Genomic DNA, 14,272 nt, shown 5'->3' with positions numbered 1-14,272 from the left:
AAGCCGTTCGCTTTGGCTTTGCGAATGGACCAAACCATTTCATGTAAATAGAGGGGGGGGGGGGGGTTCTGTGGTCGTTACTGCCACGTGCAAGCCGTTCGCTTTGGCTTTGCGAATGGACCAAACCATTTCATGTAAATAGAGGGGGGGTTCTGTGGTCGTTACTGCCACGTGGTTTCAAAGTTTTTTTTTGTTGTTGTTGTTTGCACGCATGTTTTTTTGCACGCACGTACGGGCAAGCACGTACGTGCGGGCACACCCTAGTTTAGTAAATTCTTTCATTTTGTAAATTCTTTCATTTATTAAATCCTTTCATTTCGTAAAACCTTTCATTTAGTAAATCGTTTCATTTAGTAAAACCTTTCATTTAGTAAATTTTTTCATTCAGTAAATCCTTTCATTTCGTAAATCGTTTCATTTAGTAAATCTTTTCATGAAGTAAATTCTTTCATTTATTAAACCCTTTCATTTAGTAAATCCTTTCATTTAGTAAATCGTTTCATTTAGTAAAACCTTTCATTTAGTAAATCGTTTCATTGAGTAAAACCTTTCATTTAGTAAATCCTTTCATTTAGTAAATCCTTTCATTTAGTAAATCCTGCCATTTAGTAAATCCTTTCATTTAGTAAATCCTTTCATTTGGAAAATCATTTCATTTAGTAAATCCTTTCATTTAGTAAAACCTTTCATTTAGTAAATCCTTTCATTTAGTAAATCGTTTCATTTAGTAAATCTTTTCATTTAGTAAATCCTTTCATTTAGTAAATCGTTTCATTTCGTAAATCTTTTCATTTAGTAAATTCTTTCATTTATTAAATCCTTTCATTTAGTAAATCCTTTCATTTAGTAAATCGTTTCATTTCGTAAATCTTTTCATTTAGTAAATTCTTTCATTTAGTAAATCGTTTCATCTCGTAAATCCTTTCATTTAGTAAATCCTTTCATTTAGAAAATCTTTTGATTTAGTAAATCGTTTCATTTAGTAAATCCTTTCATTGAGTAAATCGTTTCATTTAGTAAATATTTTAATTTAGTAAATCGTTTCATTTCGTAAAACCTTTAATTTGGTAAATCCTTTCATTTAGTAAATCCTTTCATTTTGTAAATCCTTTCATTTAGTAAATCCTTTCATTTAGTAAATTCTTTCATTTATTAAATCCTTTCATTTAGTAAATTCTTTCATTTAGTAAATCGTTTCATCTAGTAAATCCTTTCATTTAGTAAATCCTTTCATTTAGTAAATCGTTTCATTTAGTAAAACCTTTCATTTAGTAAATTGTTTCATTTAGTAAAACCTTTCATTTAGTAAATCGTTTCATTTAGTAAATCCTTTAATTTAGTAAATCGTTTCATTTAGTAAAACCTTTAATTTAGTCAATCCTTTCATTTAGTAAATCCTTTCATTTAGTAAATCCTTTCATTTAGTAAATCCTGCCATTTAGTAAATCCTTTCATTTCGTAAAACCTTTCATTTAGAAAATCATTTCATTTAGTAAATCCTTTCATTTAGTAAATCCTTTCATTTAGTAAAACCTTTCATTTAGTAAATCCTTTAATTTAGTAAATCGTTTCATTTAGTAAATCCTTTAATTTAGTAAATCGTTTCATTTAGTAAAACCTTTCATTTAGTAAATCCTTTCATTTAGTAAATCCTTTCATTTAGTAAATCCTTTCATTTAGTAAATCCTTTCATTTCGTAAATCCTTTCATTTAGTAAATCTTTTCATTTCGTAAATTCTTTCATTTATTAAATCCTTTCATTTAGTAAATCGTTTCATTTAGTTTATCGTTTCATTTAGTAAATCTTTTCATTTAGTAAATTCTTTCATTTAGTAAATCGTTTCATCCAGTAAATCCTTTCATTTAGTAAATCGTTTCATTTAGTAAAACCTTTCATTTCGTAAATTGTTTCATTTAGTAAAACCTTTCATTTAGTAAATCCTTTCATTTAGTAAATCCTGCCATTTAGTAAAACCTTTCATTTAGAAAATCATTTCATTTAGTAAATCCTTTCATTTAGTAAATCCTTTCATTTAGTAAATCCTTTCATTGAGTAAAACCTTTCATTTAGTAAATCCTTTCATTTAGTAAATCCTTTCATTCAGTAAATCGTTTCATTTAGTAAAACCTTTCATTTAGTAAATCCTTTCATTTAGGAAATCCTTTCATTTCGTAAATCGTTTCATCTAATATAACCTTTCATTTAAATGACGTCATAATTAAGGTAACGATAGCATCATCCTTAACATATCTTATTCCCCTCGTAGAGTACTTGACAATGAGCCATGTATTCCATGGAGCGGTTTCAGAGATACAGATGTAACTTTTTTCGATTTTTCAAAGATGGCACCTGTACCACGTGACCTGTGACGTAATAAAAATATTTTTCATTTTTTTATTATACAAGCTGAGTTACTCCGATGGTAACATTTCGCGCCAATCGGGCCAACAGTTGCAGAGAAAATGATTTTTAAAATGCAGACATGTATTGCATATGCACCTGAATGCTTAACTGAGTTTTCGCTCCTTGTGGGCAGGCTAATTACAAACAAAGACTTCAACAAACACTTTCCATTTCATCAGTATCTTTTCTTTGTTTCAATTTTCCCCAAGGGGATGCACCATTCCCGGAGGTACTGCAATACCGGGTCGATACGTGGAGCGGACGGAGCAAGCCCCTAAAATCCAACTCCCGATACCAAAAATCCATTTAATAGACGAGTCCCGCATTGCAGGACATATCAGCTATTAAACTAATAAGAACAAATACTACACTTGATCTGAGCCAAAAGGCCGAGAAGCGATAACTAAAAAATAATTCAAAAATCCTTTTCCATGAGGATCACCTTTATTATTCAGCGGCGCCGATTCAGGGAAAATCCAAATTCCCTCGAAATGTCCTCCCGTTCGGCGCCTCCATTGCAGCTCCGAGCCTCCGTCCATATTCTGCTATTAAACAATTCCGATGTGATATATTCATGTTGTTTATGTTAGGAGAAATATAGGATTTAGTGGATGAAGAACAACAGGAAGAGGGAGCGAGAGCTGTAACATCACGTGATTTCCTCGGGAAGTCAGAGCCGCGCCAGGTGTAAAAACGCGGCATTCTCGTCTCTGGATCGACATTCCAATGGAATTGGACATCAGAAACCGGGTTGTTTACACATTGTCAATAGCACATTGGGGGAATCCTAATCTGGATGGGAGTTTATTATCATTTTACTGGGATAAAACCACGTGGTTTCATGCGAACACAGGCGCGTTCTGCCAATCAGAAATTCTGAAAGAGAAAGCGGTGTATAAGCATCGATTAATCCACCAAAGTCACTGAATCACGTGGTATTGAACAGCTGATGTCTGGTTAAGTCGCCATCTACTTTACAGTAAGTATGTCTATTAATTACATACTGTTTGACATGAGTACGTCTATTATTGTACGATTGGAACTTACCCTTTTCCTCTCTAGACCGATTCAGACCCCTTACACCCTTTCTAAGACCCCTTTTAAGACCCCTCAGACCTCTTTAGACCTTTACACCCTTTTCAGACCTTCACACATTCACACCATTTCAGACCCATACACCTTTTCAGACCTTTGCACCTTTTTCAGACCCATACACCTTTTCAGACCCACACACCTTTTCAGACATTTACACCCTTTTCAGACCTTTACACATTTACCTCTTTTCAGATTCGTACACCTTTTCAGCCATTTACACCCTTTTCAGACCTTACACATTTACCTCTTTTCAGATCCATACACCTTTTCAGCCATTTACACCTTTTTCAGACCTTTACAGATTAACATCTTTTTCAGACCTTTACACATTTATACCTCCTTCAGACCTTTGCCCTTCAGACAATTTACACCTTTTTAGATAATTTAGATCATTACCGTACACATTTTTAGACCACACCTTTTTGACCTTTACACCTTGTTAGACCTTTACATCATTACACCATTACATATTATTAGAAAATTTAGATCTTTCATTTGCAATAAATGACCTTTCATTTAGGAAATCCTTTCAATTAGTAAATCGTTTCATTTAGTAAATCGTTTCATTTAGTAAATTCTTTTATTTAGTAAATCGTTTCATTTAGTAAATCCTTTCATTTCGTAAATCGTTTCATTTAGTAAATCGTTTCATTTAGTAAAACCTTTCATTTAGTAAATCTTTTCATTCAGTAAATCCTTTCATTTCGTAAATCGTTTCATTTAGTAAATCTTTTCATGAAGTAAATTCTTTCATTTATTAAACCCTTTCATTTAGTAAATCCTTTCATTGAGTAAATCGTTTCATTTAGTAAAACCTTTCATTTAGTAAATCGTTTCATTGAGTAAAATCTTTCATTTAGTAAATCCTTTCATTTAGTAAATCCTTTCATTTAGTAAATCCTGCCATTTAGTAAATCCTTTCATTTAGTAAATCCTTTCATTTGGAAAATCATTTCATTTAGTAAATCCTTTCATTTAGTAAAACCTTTCATTTAGTAAATCCTTTCATTTAGTAAATCGTTTCATTTAGTAAATCTTTTCATTTAGTAAATCCTTTCATTTAGTAAATCGTTTCATTTAGTAAATCTTTTCATTTAGTAAATTCTTTCATTTATTAAATCCTTTCATTTAGTAAATCCTTTCATTTAGTAAATCGTTTCATTTCGTAAATCTTTTCATTTAGTAAATTCTTTCATTTAGTAAATCGTTTCATCTCGTAAATCCTTTCATTTAGTAAATCCTTTCATTTAGAAAATCTTTTGATTTAGTAAATCGTTTCATTTAGTAAATCCTTTCATTGAGTAAATCGTTTCATTTAGTAAATCCTTTAATTTAGTAAATCATTTCATTTAATCAATCCTTTCATTTAGAAAATCATTTCATTTAGTAAATCGTTTCATTTAGTAAAACCTTTCATTTCGTAAATCCTTTCATTTAGTAAATCCTTTCATTTCGTAAATCGTTTCATTTAGTAAAACCTTTAAGTTAGTAAATCCTTTCATTTAGTAAATCCTTTCATTTAGTAAATCCTTTCATTTAGTAAAACCTTTCATTTAGTAAATCCTTTCATTTAGAAAATCATTTCATTGAGTAAATCCTTTCATTTAGTAAATCCTTTCATTTAGTAAATCCTTTCATTTAGTAAATCGTTTCATTTAGTAAATCTTTTCATTCAGTAAATCCTTTCATTTCGTAAATCGTTTCATTTAGTAAATCTTTTCATTAAGTAAATTCTTTCATTTAGTAAATCCTTTCATTTAGAAAATCATTTCATTTAGTAAATCCTTTCATTTAGTAAATCCTTTCATTTAGTAAATCCTTTCATTTAGTGAATCCTGCCATTTAGTAAATCCTTTCATTTAATAAAACCTTTCATTTAGAAAATCATTTCATTTAGTAAATCCTTTCATTTAGTAAATCGTTTCATTTAGTAAAACCTTTCATTTAGTAAAGCCTTTCATTTAGTAAATCCTTTCATTTAGTAAATCCTGCCATTTAGTAAATCCTTTCATTTAGTAAAACCTTTCATTTAGAAAATCATTTCATTTAGTAAATCCTTTCATTTAGTAAATCGTTTCATTTAGTAAAACCTTTCATTTAGTAAATTGTTTCATTTAGTAAAACCTTTCATTTAGTAAATCCTTTCATTTAGAAAATCATTTCATTTAGTAAATCCTTTCATTTAGTAAATCCTTTCATTTAGTAAATCCTTTCATTTAGTAAAACCTTTCATTTAGTAAATCCTTTCATTTAGTAAATCGTTTCATTTAGTAAATCATTTAATTTAGTAAATCTTTTAATTTAGTAAATCGTTTCATTTAGTAAAACCTTTAATTTAGTAAATCCTTTCATTCAGTAAATCCTTTCATTTAGTAAATTCTTTCATTTATTAAATCCTTTAATTTAGTAAATCCTTTCATTTAGTTTATCGTTTCATTTAGTAAATATTTCCATTTAGTAAATTATTTCATTTAGTCAATCGTTTCATCTCGTAAATCCTTTCATTTAGTAAATCCTTTCATTTAGTAAATCGTTTCATTTAGTAAAACCTTTCATTTAGTAAATTGTTCCATTTAGTAAAACCTTTCATTTAGTAAATCCTTTCATTTAGTAAATCGTTTCATTTAGTAAAACCTTAAATTTAGTAAATCCTTTCATTTCGTAAATCCTTTCATTTAGTAAATCCTTTCATTTAGAAAATCATTTCATTTAGTAAATCCTTTCATTTAGTAAATCCTTTCATTTAGTAAATCCTTTCATTTAGTAAAACCTTTCATTTAGTAAATCCTTTCATTTAGTAAATCATTTCATTTAGTAAATCATTTAATTTAGTAAATCTTTTAATTTAGTAAATCGTTTCATTTAGTAAAACCTTTAATTTAGTAAATCCTTTCATTTAGAAAAGCATTTCATTTAGTAAATCCTTTCATTTAGTAAATCGTTTCATCTAGTAAATCCTTTCATTTAGTAAATCCTTTCATTTAGTAAATCCTTCCATTTAGTAAATCCTTTCATTTAGTAAATCCTTTCATTTAGTAAATCGTTTCATTTAGTAAATCTTTTCATTCAGTAAATCCTTTCATTTCGTAAATCGTTTCATTTAGTAAATCTTTTCATGAAGTGAATTCTTTCATTTATTAAACCCTTTCATTTAGTAAATCCTTTCATTTAGTAAATCGTTTCGTTTAGTAAAACCTTTCATTTAGTTAATCGTTTCATTGAGTAAAACCTTTCATTTAGTAAATTCTTTCATTTCGTAAATTCTTTCATTTATTAAATCCTTTCATTTCGTAAAACCTTTCATTTAGTAAATCGTTTCATTTAGTAAAACCTTTCATTTAGTAAATCTTTTCATTCAGTAAATCCTTTCATTTCGTAAATCGTTTCATTTAGTAAATCTTTTCATGAAGTAAATTCTTTCATTTATTAAACCCTTTCATTTAGTAAATCCTTTCATTTAGTAAATCGTTTCATTTAGTAAAACCTTTCATTTAGTAAATCGTTTCATTGAGTAAAACCTTTCATTTAGTAAATCCTTTCATTTAGTAAATCCTTTCATTTAGTAAATCCTGCCATTTAGTAAATCCTTTCATTTAGTAAATCCTTTCATTTGGAAAATCATTTCATTTAGTAAATCCTTTCATTTAGTAAAACCTTTCATTTAGTAAATCCTTTCATTTAGTAAATCCTTTCATTTAGTAAATCGTTTCATTTAGTAAAACCTTTCATTTAGTAAATCGTTTCATTGAGTAAAACCTTTCATTTAGTAAATCCTTTCATTTAGTAAATCCTTTCATTTAGTAAATCCTGCCATTTAGTAAATCCTTTCATTTAGTAAATCCTTTCATTTGGAAAATCATTTCATTTAGTAAATCCTTTCATTTAGTAAAACCTTTCATTTAGTAAATCCTTTCATTTAGTAAATCCTTTCATTTAGTAAATCTTTTCATTTAGTAAATCCTTTCATTTAGTAAATCGTTTCATTTAGTAAATCGTTTCATTTCGTAAATCTTTTCATTTAGTAAATTCTTTCATTTAGTAAATCGTTTCATCTCGTAAATCCTTTCATTTAGTAAATGCTTTCATTTAGAAAATCTTTTGATTTCGTAAATCGTTTCATTTAGTAAATCCTTTCATTGAGTAAATCGTTTCATTTAGTAAATATTTTAATTTAGTAAATCATTTCATTTCGTAAAACCTTTAATTTGGTAAATCCTTTCATTTAGTAAATCCTTTCATTTAGTAAATCCTTTCATTTAGTAAATCCTTTCATTTAGTAAATTCTTTCATTTATTAAATCCTTTCATTTAGTAAATTCTTTCATTTAGTAAATCGTTTCATCTAGTAAATCCTTTCATTTAGTAAATCCTTTCATTTAGTAAATCGTTTCATTTAGTAAAACCTTTCATTTAGTAAATTGTTTCATTTAGTAAAACCTTTCATTTAGTAAATCGTTTCATTTAGTAAATCCTTTAATTTAGTAAATCGTTTCATTTAGTAAAACCTTTAATTTAGTCAATCCTTTCATTTAGTAAATCCTTTCATTTAGTAAATCCTTTCATTTAGTAAATCCTTTCATTTAGTAAATCCTGCCATTTAGTAAATCCTTTCATTTCGTAAAACCTTTCATTTAGAAAATCATTTCATTTAGTAAATCCTTTCATTTAGTAAATCCTTTCATTTAGTAAAACCTTTCATTTAGTAAATCCTTTAATTTAGTAAATCGTTTCATTTAGTAAATCCTTTAATTTAGTAAATCGTTTCATTTAGTAAAACCTTTCATTTAGTAAATCCTTTCATTTAGTAAATCCTTTCATTTAGTAAATCCTTTCATTTAGTAAATTCTTTCATTTAGTAAATCGTTTCATCTCGTAAATCCTTTCATTTAGTAAATCCTTTCATTTAGAAAATCTTTTGATTTAGTAATCATTTAGTAAATCCTTTCACCTTTCATTGAGTAAATCGTTTCATTTAGTAAATATTTTAATTTAGTAAATCGTTTCATTTCGTAAAACCTTTAATTTGGTAAATCCTTTCATTTAGTAAATCCTTTCATTTAGTAAATCCTTTCATTTAGTAAATCCTTTCATTTAGTAAATTCTTTCATTTATTAAATCCTTTCATTTGGTAAATTCTTTCATTTAGTAAATCGTTTCATCTAGTAAATCCTTTCATTTAGTAAATCCTTTCATTTAGTAAATCGTTTCATTTAGTAAAACCTTTCATTTAATAAATTGTTTCATTTAGTAAAACCTTTCATTTAGTAAATCGTTTCATTTAGTAAATCCTTTAATTTAGTAAATCGTTTCATTTAGTAAAACCTTTAATTTAGTCAATCCTTTCATTTAGTAAATCCATTCATTTAGTAAATCCTTTCATTTAGTAAATCCTGCCATTTAGTAAATCCTTTCATTTCGTAAAACCTTTCATTTAGAAAATCATTTCATTTAGTAAATCCTTTCATTTAGTAAAACCTTTCATTTAGTAAATCCTTTAATTTAGTAAATCGTTTCATTTAGTAAATCCTTTAATTTAGTAAATCGTTTCATTTAGTAAAACCTTTCATTTAGTAAATCCTTTCATTTAGTAAATCCTTTCATTTAGTAAATCCTTTCATTTAGTAAATCCTTTCATTTAGTAAATCCTTTCATTTAGTAAATCCTTTCATTTCGTAAATCCTTTCATTTAGTAAATCTTTTCATTTCGTAAAACCTTTCATTTAGTAAATCCTTTCATTTAGTAAATCCTTTCATTTAGTAAATTCTTTCATTTATTAAATCCTTTCATTTAGTAAATTCTTTCATTTATTAAATCCTTTCATTTAGTAAATTCTTTCATTTAGTAAATCGTTTCATCGAGTAAATCCTTTCATTTAGTAAATCCTTTCATTTAGTAAATCGTTTCATTTAGTAAAACCTTTCATTTAGTAAATTGTTTCATTTAGTAAAACCTTTCATTTAGTAAATCGTTTCATTTAGTAAATCCTTTAATTTAGTAAATCGTTTCATTTAGTAAAACCTTTAATTTAGTCAATCCTTTCATTTAGTAAATCCTTTCATTTAGTAAATCCTTTCATTTAGTAAATCCTTTCATTTAGTAAATCCTGCCATTTAGTAAATCCTTTCATTTCGTAAAACCTTTCATTTAGAAAATCATTTCATTTAGTAAATCCTTTCATTTAGTAAAACCTTTCATTTAGTAAATCCTTTAATTTAGTAAATCGTTTCATTTAGTAAATCCTTTAATTTAATAAATCGTTTCATTTAGTAAAACCTTTCATTTAGTAAATCCTTTCATTTCGTAAATTCTTTCATTTATTAAATCCTTTCATTTCGTAAAACCTTTCATTTAGTAAATCCTTTCATTTAGTAAATCCTTTCATTCAGTAAATCGTTTCATTTAGTAAAACCTTTCATTTAGTAAATCGTTTCATTTAGTAAAACCTTTCATTTTGTAAATCGCTTCATTTAGTAAAACCTTTCATTTAGTAAATCCTTTCATTTAGTAAATCCTTTCATTTCGTAAATCGTTTCATCTAATAAAACCTTTCATTTAAATGACGTCATAATTAAGGTAACGATAGCATCATCCTTAACATATCTTATTCCCCTCGTAGAGTACTTGACAATGAGCCATGTATTCCATGGAGCGGTTTCAGAGATACAGATGTAGCTTTTTTCGATTTTTCAAAGATGGCACCTGTACCACGTGACCTGTGACGTAATAAAAATATTTTTCATTTTTTTATTATACAAGCTGAGTTACTCCCATGGTAACATTTCGCGCCAATCGGGCCAACAGTTGCAGAGAAAATGATTTTTAAAATGCAGACATGTATTGCATACGCACCTGAATGCTTAACTGAGTTTTCGCTCCTTGTGGGCAGGCTAATTACAAACAAAGACTTCAACAAACACTTTCCATTTCATCAGTATCTTTTCTTTGTTTCAATTTTCCCCAAGGGGGTGCACCATTCCCGGAGGTACTGAATACCGGGTCGATACGTGGAGCGGACGGAGCAAGCCCCTAAAATCCAACTCCCGATACCAAAAATCCATTTAATAGACGAGTCCCGCATTGCAGGACATATCAGCTATTAAACTAATAAGAACAGATACTACGACGATTTTTTATTAAAATGAAAACCAGCAAACAAGTGTCAACCATCAAAGCAAGTCACAATTGCTCAATTGAAGATCCTCCACAACAATTACAACATATTCCGTAAATCCACATAAAGAAACATCTCTCTCTTAAACAAGGCAAGAACATAATTCATAGAAAAATGATGCATCCCATAACATGCTGAGACCCTCGCCTTCCACAAGGCCATTTTCAAACAATTCAATATTCTCCAGAACACGATTTGTTTCGGTTTACATTGATTGCCAAACGGACCGTACAAAATCATTTCCCAACTTAAAGTAAACTTAACCTTTAACTTGCACAAAAACTTACACAAAACCTCATTCCAAACTAAGGAAGCAAAAACACAATCCCACCAAAAATGCCGAACTGACTCCGATTCTTGACATCCAATATATGGGCATTTATTGGTGGAGACATGACCTCGTACTGCTTGCACAGCCCTACATGGCAACAATTGGCACACAGATAACCAGGCAAGGTCACTTTGAGCTCCAGTAAGGGCCTGGGACGAAACATTCCGCCACACCGCCAAAGTTCTTTCCCTTTGAAGACCACCTATCGGTAACACCTCTTGTACTTTCTTCTCCTTCATCAAGTTACGAAAACTCCACTCAAAATCATCCCCAAAACTACCCTCCCGAACAAATTCTTTCAATACCGAATAGGGATACTTGGGATTCCAATCATATGGTCTACCCAACCCCACACGCTTCCCCCGAACCCTGTTCAACTCAGGCAGAATATAATACCCAACGGCTGCAGAGAAAAGGTCTGATGCCTTCCCCGCCATCGTCATGTGCAGTGCCACGAAGGCTGCTCTTAAACTAGCTACCAAGTCTGGGCCGCCCCTTCCCCCTTCCAGTTGTCCGACACCTAGCCGGTGCTGAGAAGGCCGATAAAACCATGGCTTACACATAAACTGAAAAACCAAACTCCTTAACCTTGCAGCAATTCTTTCTGCTGGAGGGAACACCTCTGCTAAAAACCGAAGCAAAGGAAAAATCTGCCCTTTAACAACAGTGCCCCTCTCCACTGACGAGAGGGTTCTCTGCCCCCATTCACTCAACAAATTTTTAACCAAACTTAGTTTTTCTTCCCAATTCTTTGCTATACTGCTGCCGGTCCCCAGCCACACTCCCAGCACTTGGAGGCAACCCTCCACGACCCGAAATCTTTGCAAGAGGGCCTCCTCCCATGACCCCCCTCCCACCACCAACAAATTTGATTTATCAAAATTCACATGCAGTCCACTGGAACTTGCAAAGTCCTCGCACACCCGCATAATCTCCTCCAGTTCCCCACTCTGAGCAACACAAACTACCACATCGTCCATATAAGCTAAACATGGGACCCTAGAACCCCCCGAACCTGGCACCAATACCCCGCTAACGCGCAAAGAAAACCTATATAGCAAGGGATCCAACGCAAGAACAAACAACAAGGGGGATAATGGACATCCCTGTCGAACCCCCCGGGAAATCGCAAACGGCCGCGATAACCGCCCATTCACCTTCACTCGCCCAACTGAAGTGGTATACAGTGTTTTGATCAACTTGACCACAGACTCTCCAAAACCCCATTCTGCTAGAATGGAGAACAAATATTCCCTGGATAAAGTGTCATACGCCTTCGCAAAGTCCAAGCTTAAAAACCCTGCTGAACGTCCCCTGATTTCCACCGACGTAATCAAATCCCGAAGGAGAAGCAACACGTCCGTAGTCCTTCGCCCTTTGACTCCACATCTCTGGAACCCACCCAACCGATCTCCTAAAGCTACCTGAAGCCTCCCCAGCAAAACCTTCGCCAGAATCTTATAATCCCCATTTAATAGTGAAATCGGCCTCCAATTAGTCAAGCAGTGCAGATCCCCTTTTTTGGGTATCAAGACAATATTGCACTCGGCCCAAGAGGCTGGACACTCACCCTCAAGTAAAACCTCATTAAACAACTCGACAAGTGGGTCTTTTAGCTCTTCCCAAAAACACCTATAAAATTCCAAGGGCAATCCATCTGGCCCTGGAGCAGACCCCTTCTTCCCATCTCGAACCACCCGCTCCACCTCTTCAATAGAGAAAGCTGTGAGTGGCTCCCCATTCACAGGGTCATGATTCCAACCTGACAGGAACACCTCCCTCCTATCCAGATCCCCTGGAACTTGGGAAAAGAAATCCGAAAAATAACTCTTCACGACTTCCTCCATGCCTGACCACGACTCATACAATACCCCTTCATTGAGCAATCCCTTCATAACCATCTTGTTCTTCACTAACTTCCGAAAGAACGGTGACGAGCAAGGCTCGTCCCTCTCCCTCCTCAAACCACTCCTAAACTGAACCCTGTTAAATTGCTGCAGAAAAAATTTATTAATCTGCTGCTTCAACTGACTTATCTCTCCACCCACATCAAACCCATGCACACGAAGCCTACCCAATCTCTGTAAGCACGCCGACTTAGCTCGAAAGGACCTGAGAGCCCTCTCACTCTGTACCCTTGAGACCCTCTGACACATATCCTTAATCCGATGTTTCACCTCTTCCCACCATTCCCTCACTGAACTAAAAAGAGGAATCAACTCCTTCCAAGCTTTAATTCGGCCAGAAATCATCTCCCTTATCCCAGGACTCTTCAACAATGAGGTATTTAGCCTCCAAACCCCTTTACCTCCAAATAAAAACTCATCAAACGAAAAAACTACTTTGAGTAAACAATGATCAGAAAAACTGTTCCAAATCCTCTGCGCTTCAACCGTTGTTACTTCGCTGGAAACAAACACGTAATCCAATCTTGACAGCTGTGAGCCCCCCACATTCGTCCATGTGAACCCCGGATCTCCACTAAAGAAGTCACAAAAGACATCTTTTAACTTAAAAATCTCTATTAATTCCGTCACCCATTTTGCCACTGCACGACTGGTAGGTTCCTCCAATGAGATGTTCAAATCCCCACCCACAACCAAAACTTTGTTGGTGCAGAGCCATGGTTTCACCCGCTCCAGCAATTTCTTCTTCTCCCACGGCTGCTGAGGGAGGTACATATTGACGAACCGAAAGTGCTTTCCTTGAATCTCTGCGTCCACGATACAGATTCTCCCTGGCTCTACATCCACCACCTTCACCACCCTCCATGCTAATCTACCCCCAAAGAGCACCGCCACACCATCATTTTTGTTTTTCCCACTACCTGAAAAATGGCACAGACCCCCCCATGCCTGCTCCCATTGTTTATACTCAGCACCACCTGGCAAAAAACATTCCTGCAAAAATAACACGTCTAAATTCCATATTTTTAGCTCAGCAAATATGCGCTGACACCGACTCTCACCAAGAATACTCCTCACATTCACCGACCCCACCCTCAATTCAACCTTCGTCATCCGAAGTGAGGTCTCTCTCCAATGGATCCACCTTTGCGGAAACCCGGAGCGATTTCCTCACACACTTCCCTTTATCTGCCTTTTGAAACATCCGCTCATCGAAAATAGATTGACCATCACCACTTAGCCAGGTCTTTTTCACGATACCCACAGGGGTTACCTTTGCCGCCCGTTTGCCCTTTCGCCGCACCACCCTCATTGGATCGGGTTCATTCCCCTTGTCCATCTGCTCCTCCAATTCCTCTGCACCT

The 14,272-nt window shown here is 32.6% G+C and overlaps 2 non-coding genes across 2 annotated transcripts; both read right to left on the bottom strand.

Moving 5' to 3' along the window:
• Positions 1-2,611: 2,611 nt before the first annotated feature.
• Positions 2,612-2,805, bottom strand: LOC137419641 (U2 spliceosomal RNA). Its single transcript, XR_010982950.2, has one exon. It is a non-coding gene; the product is annotated as a U2 spliceosomal RNA (small nuclear RNA).
• Positions 2,806-10,459: 7,654 nt separating this feature from the next.
• LOC137419663 (U2 spliceosomal RNA) lies at positions 10,460-10,649 on the bottom strand. The gene has a single exon (XR_010982971.2). It is a non-coding gene; the product is annotated as a U2 spliceosomal RNA (small nuclear RNA).
• Between the last annotated feature and the right edge of the window lie 3,623 nt (positions 10,650-14,272).

This window comes from Myxine glutinosa, chromosome 1 (genome assembly GCF_964187855.1).
Source record: "Myxine glutinosa chromosome 1, kmMyxGlut1.1, whole genome shotgun sequence".
Classification (NCBI taxonomy): domain Eukaryota; kingdom Metazoa; phylum Chordata; class Myxini; order Myxiniformes; family Myxinidae; genus Myxine; species Myxine glutinosa.
This window is presented reverse-complemented; position numbering and strand designations above follow the sequence as displayed.